The sequence below is a fragment of the Numenius arquata genome, chromosome 6 (assembly GCF_964106895.1).
Source record: "Numenius arquata chromosome 6, bNumArq3.hap1.1, whole genome shotgun sequence".
Classification (NCBI taxonomy): Eukaryota; Metazoa; Chordata; class Aves; order Charadriiformes; family Scolopacidae; genus Numenius; species Numenius arquata.
In genome coordinates, this window is record NC_133581.1 from 67,824,704 (window position 1) to 67,830,624 (window position 5,921).

Genomic DNA, 5,921 nt, shown 5'->3' on the forward strand with positions numbered 1-5,921 from the left:
GCTCCTTGCTCCGCGCCGCTCCCTCAGCCAAAGCACCGCCGGAAAAGGCGCCCGCGCCAGCCCGCCTCACTTCCCCCTCCGCCGCCAGCGCGCATGCGCGCAGCCGCCCCGCCCCGCCCGCTCGGCGGCGCCGCCCGCCTCCTGCGCATGCGCCGCGCCGGGGAAAAAGGGAGGCGGGGGTGCGCGCCCTCCCGCTTCCCGCGGGAGGGGCGGGGCGGGGCTTCGGCCGCGCAGGCGCACTGCGCCTGCGCGGCCGAAGCCCCGCCCCGCCCCTCCCGCCCGTGGTGAAGCGCGTGCGCAGTTGGGCCGCCAGCGGGGTGGGGCGAGGCGCCGCGCCATCAGACGTCAGCGGAAAGACGCGGGAGGGCGCGAGGGGCGCGCCTTAAAGGGGCAGGTGCCGCCCGGGCCATCCCGGGGGATGCGGCTCGTTCGCTATGGGGAGCAAAGCGGGTGGTGGTGGTGGGGAAATGGATCAAAATTGAGGTTTATTGCTGAGCAGGGCTAAGATTAAGCGGCAGGAGGTGGGCGTTTTTGTTCTCGGTGGGTAAAGCGTGAGGGGGGCATGGTGGGGCTTTACGTGAGGTTTCTCTCCTTTTCTTTTAAAATAGCTGGGAGTCAGGTGCTTTCGCCTGGGATCCACCCTTGGGCAACGTGGATCTCAAGCATGAAGTGTCTCAAGCGTTAAGCATCGCCAGTAGGGTGAGGGAGGGGATTCTGCTCCTTCTGGGGAGACCCCCACCCCGGCAGTGCTGCCTCCAGCTCTGGGGCCACCAACAGCAGAAGGACATGGAGCTGTTGGAGCGGGGCCAGAGGAGGCCACGGAGATGCTGGGAGGGCTGGAGCCCCTCTGCTGTGAGGACAGGCTGAGAGAGTTGGGGGGGTTCAGCCTGGAGAAGAGAAGGCTCCGGGGAGACCTTAGAGCCCCTTCCAGTCCCTAAAGGGGCTCCAGGAAAGCTGGGGAGGGACTCTTGATCAGGGAGGGGAGCCATAGGATGAGGGGGAAGGGTTTTAAGCTGAAAGAGGGGAGATTGAGATCTGGGAAAGAAATTCTTTGCTGTGAGGGTGGTGAGACCCTGGCCCAGGTTGCCCAGAGAAGCTGTGGCTGCCCCATCCCTGGAGGGGTTCAAGGCCAGGTTGGAGGGGGCTTTGAGCAACCTGGTCTGGTGGGAGGTGTCCCTGGCCAGGGCAGGGGGTTGGAACTGGATGATCTTTAAGGTCCCTTCCAACCCAAACCTTTCCATGATTCCACGATTCTAAGCATGTAGCGCCCAGCAGCCAGCACAGCCAGTGGAACACTGAGCGGTGTCTGGGACACTGGTGTGTCTGGGCTGTGGGAGGGAATGGCTGTGCTGCGGCACCGTGTCACCCACCCGTGGGTACCACCAGGCACAAACCGCAATGAGTCACTGCAGAGTGGGGAACTGCCTTTTCTGTCACCTTCTCCCTTTGTTTTGGACCCAGACGTACTGTTCCTTGGGTCTGTCCTCTTGAATCATGGCTTTTTTAGGTTTGTTGGTGACTACATTGTCCCTTGTCCTCAGGGACTGTCTGCAGATGGGGCTTGGCCAGCTTCGGCTTTGTCCATTCCACCTGGCAAACAGCTGGGCTCTCCTGTTTTTCCTGAGCTCCGTCTCTCTTTTGCCTGCTGGTAAGCTGGTAGTGATGGGACCTGTGAAATACTTGGCGTGCGTGCCAAGGCGGGGAGTTGCTTTCGGGGAGGTGGCAGCAGCTCTTGCACCGGAGCCGTTGAGGAGCCGATCTCCATGCAATGGGGCCTTCCGCTGACTCAGCGGCAGTGCTGCTTCCTGAGCTGCTCCTCTCCCCGCGGGGTTCCTGCCTGCCCCTGCTTGATATCGGCAAACCAGAGGGTGCTCCACTCCACATTATCCCCACTCCTTTCCCGGTACATGTCCTGCCCTGGGTGGGCCTGTGGCTGAGGTGAGCCACGCTGCTCCAGGCTGTGGTCACCAGCTTCTGCTCAACTGCCTTTGCCCCATGGGTCATAGAATCACAGAATGGTTGGAGTTGGAAGGGACCTCAAAGACCATCCAGTGCCACCCCCTGCCCTGGGCAGGGACACCTCCCACCAGACCAGGCTGCTCAAAGCCCCGTCCAACCTGGCCTTGAACCCCTCCAGGGATGGGGCAGCCACAGCTTCTCTGGGCAACCTGGGCCAGGCTCTCACCACCCTCACAGGCAACAATTTCTTCCTGAGATCTCATCTCAGTCTCCCCTCTTTCAGCTTAAAACCCTTCCCCCTCGTCCTATGGCTCCCCTCCCTGATCAAGAGTCCCTCCCCATCTCTCCTGGAGCCCCTTGAGGGACTGGGAGGGGCTCTAAGGTCTCCCCGGAGCCTTCTCTTCTCCAGGCTGAACCCCCCCAACTCTCTCAGCCTGTCCTCACAGCAGAGGGGCTCCAGCCCTCCCACCATCTCTGTGGCCTCCTCTGGCCCCGCTCCAACAGGTCCATGTCCTTCTGCTGTTGGTGGCCCCAGAGCTGGAGGCAGCACTGCAGGGGGGTCTCCCCAGAGCGGAGCAGAGGGGCAGAATCCCCCCCCTCTCCCTGCTGGCCACGCTGCTGGGGATGCAGCCCAGGATGGAGGGGACTTTCTGGGCTGGCTCATGTTGAGCTTCTCATCCACCAGCACCCTGACCCTTTACCAGCTGTGTGTCCTGACCTTCAGCAGCTGGAAGGGGACAGGCTGGGCACCCCGACATTTCCCTGAGGCTCTCCCTCTGCCGCTGATCAGTGCCTGGACCAGCCCCGAGCTGGAGCACAGTGCTGTATTCTCCAGCTGCCCCCCACCGTGTGACCTGCTGAAAGCATCCAAAGTTGATCTTGCCATTGTCCAAGTCTAAAAAACCTGTCAAAGAAAAGCGATACGCTACAGCGCTTCACACAGGAAATCCGAAACTTAACTGAGGTCTGGGGACGTGGCCACGTGCCGTAGAAGAGAAACAGGATCCACACAGGCAGAGGCTTTTTCACCTGCGCTGGGCTTTATTTGTGAGGATCCTCCCTGCCCTTCAGGAGAGCTTTCTGTCTGTATGGTCTGTGCAGCAGAACAAGATTTTACATGGTTTGGCATGTGCTTTTAGGATGATATGTAGGAAAAAGACATTTGAGAACTCAGCACTTTCAATAGTTAAGAAAGATCTCAAATTAGTCACTAATAAACTCCGTGCATGTCAATCCTTGTAGCTCACGTTTACCAATCCCGCAGAGAAGGGCTGAGAAGCTGGTGAGAGAGCACCACCTACTTTTGAAACATTTTTATGTACGGTCATATTCGTTTCCGTAAATGAACAGAAAGGACGGTAAACAGGAAGCAGAATGTAAAAATGGCATAACTTAGTAAAGCAAATAAAGGCTTCATTGTCTGAGGAACCCCCACTGCTGTGTCCCTGCAGAGTTACCGCATCTTACCTTTGGAGAGGCAGGAGATAACACAGCCTGTCTCACGAGCCTTTAAAACGTGAATTTGTCCCAGCGTGAGATGTTTTGAAAGGCAGGTTCTTATTTTTAAGATAGCGACTTAAGTAACTGGGGGATGGAGATGTGTCATCGAAGATGAAGAAGTGTGATGGGCTGAGAAAAGCAGACTTTTCATCTCGGTGCTCAGCCTGCAGAAAGCTGATACAAATCTTCACCCCGTAAGCATCCCTAGGGAAAGAAGTACAGGTTGAGCACCATGTATACTCTTCATAGTCTAGGTTCTTACGTTGCTGGTTGATTTTCAAGGTCAAATACCCAACAAAAGCATTGACAATACCTGAACGTGTTCTAGGTTACCTGAAAAAAAAAACAAAACCGTGACCTCTTAGAACAGGTTCAGTTTCACGTATCTGCTTAAGAATTAAAAACCTTCTCGGGACCTTGGCAACACCCCGTGAGTTACTGGGTAGCCTGCAGAAGTTAAATATTTTAAAAGTAAGCACTGGCTGAGAACGTGGCACTGGACGGAGAGCCTGTTGTGTGGCAGTGTGGATTTACAGCCCGGGGAGTAAAAAGCAATTACGGTTATAAAGTGATTAGTGGTTAAAGCCTGGGGGGAAAGATAGCAAATATCTGTAGGACCTTGAGATAACTCACCTGGGCCTGGCCGCAGCCTGCTCCTTGTCTTTTCTTCCTCCGTAAGGAACTCGGGGGCGGTGCAGGTGCCAGGGTTTGCATCTATTGATTTTCACGCTTTTGTAAGGCTGTGTTTGCATGTTCTGTCCTCCACCAGCAATTCGAGTGCCGTGACAATAAAGTGGGGAGGAAAAACGATACACCTTCAACTTTACAAAATAGCCTTCACATCGTAATAAGCAAACCTCGAGGAAATGGATCGATAGTCCCCGTTGGTTTTATCTATTTGAATATAACTACCTTCCCAACCAGTTTGGATTATCAGACCATACCTCTTTTCATATGGTTTAGCTCATCTTGCTTACTTTGCTCTCCTCTTTTGGCAGAGGGAGATGGGAAGAGACTCTGTCGCAGTGATCCTTCACAGACCTTTGTGGCTTTCCTAGGATGGAAAGAGGAATATAATAATGATAATAATGCTTTGTGCTTAGCATCTATGTTAGATAAATTCTTCTCTTGTGAAAACAAACTGTATCTTCGATATTACAATTGCATTCCACTCGTAGGTTTCTTATCGCCGAGATATCTGATACAATGGGCCAAGTTGGGGTGAAGTCAGGTTGGCGAAGCACTTTTCCATGAGCTGTGGTCGCTCCTGCCTGGAGGCGGGGAGTGATGGAGATGGTCCCCCCCGCCATGGGGCGTCTCAGCCCTGTTTCCTGCTATTCTGCGATGTCTGTGTCTGCGCGACCGCAGCCGGGCTTGGCCAGGAAACTAAACCTGACGTCTCCAAACACCCGCAGCGTGGCATTAAACAGGTCCTCAGGACCTTCCCATGAGGTTAACGTAACAGCGTCAGGGAAGGAATGGACGTGGGAAGGGGGTGTTGTAGAGTATTCCGATTTCAGCAGATTTCTGTTAGCCTCTGTGTGTGCTGAAACGGTGTGGTGAGGACCCTGAAGCATCGCTAGAAATCCCACATTTCTCCTCAGGAGAAAGCCCCGTCCCGCTCTCCCTGGAATTCCTCCAGCCGCCTGTGGGAGTTGGGAAGGGCTCTTCCAAAGTGGCCTCCCAGCAGGAAAAACAGTTTGCCCTCCAGGCTGTTTGGGTTTGGTTTGTATCTCAGAGTACATCGGAATACCTTTGCAGTTACTACTGGCAAACAAGCTGGCTTCTCCTTTCACAGGTTATTTTCAGGACCAGACAGAGGAAATGTAGGTGGGGGATGCTGCCGGACTAAATTTCCATATGCCAAAATCCTGAATCACCACCATGACAGTATCAGCCTGAAGAATCATGAGGCCTTAACAAAAGTAATTTGTGAGGCTTTTCCTTCCCTCTCTGATTTTTTCCATTTTCGCACCCCGTATTTCCCAGCATCAACAAAGCAGGAGATACACCAATGAATGACCTGCGGGACTCAGCTGGATGTGCTGGCTCACCCCACAGAGACCTGCACCCCGAAGTTTTTGGACCCCAAGCCAGGCCACCGGTGATGCCCAGATGTTCTGAGCCATCCTGGTGTCTTGCAAATCATGTCAGTGATACGGGGATGCCCGAGAAGCTCAGGGCGGGGATGCTTTGCAGTCAGCGCTGCGGGCCAACAGAAATCTGCTGTGTTCCGCATCCACACTCTAATACAGAGGGGTTTTGGCAGGCAGTTCAGTTCCCAAGGGCTTTTTTCCTGTAAGTTGTGTTTTAGTTGTCATTCAAAGGGTCTCCGGTTCCAGACACAGTGTGAGCATTGCGAGGGGTGGAGGTTTGGAGCTCAGTGGGACCCCAAAGCTGGTTCTTCGGGCGGCTGGAGCCCAGCTTACCCGTAAGGCTTCACACAAAGCCGAGCTCAGCAG

At 54.9% G+C, this 5,921-nt stretch overlaps 1 protein-coding gene across 1 annotated transcript in view; it reads right to left on the bottom strand.

Moving 5' to 3' along the window:
* ARF6 (ARF GTPase 6) overlaps positions 1 to 3,851 on the bottom strand; it is an 8,658-nt gene extending 4,807 nt beyond the window's left edge. Inside the window, exon 1 of the mRNA XM_074148445.1 lies at positions 3,828 to 3,851. The gene's annotated coding sequence lies outside the window, so the exon portion shown is untranslated. The remainder of the gene's footprint in view (positions 1 to 3,827) is intronic.
* Between the last annotated feature and the right edge of the window lie 2,070 nt (positions 3,852 to 5,921).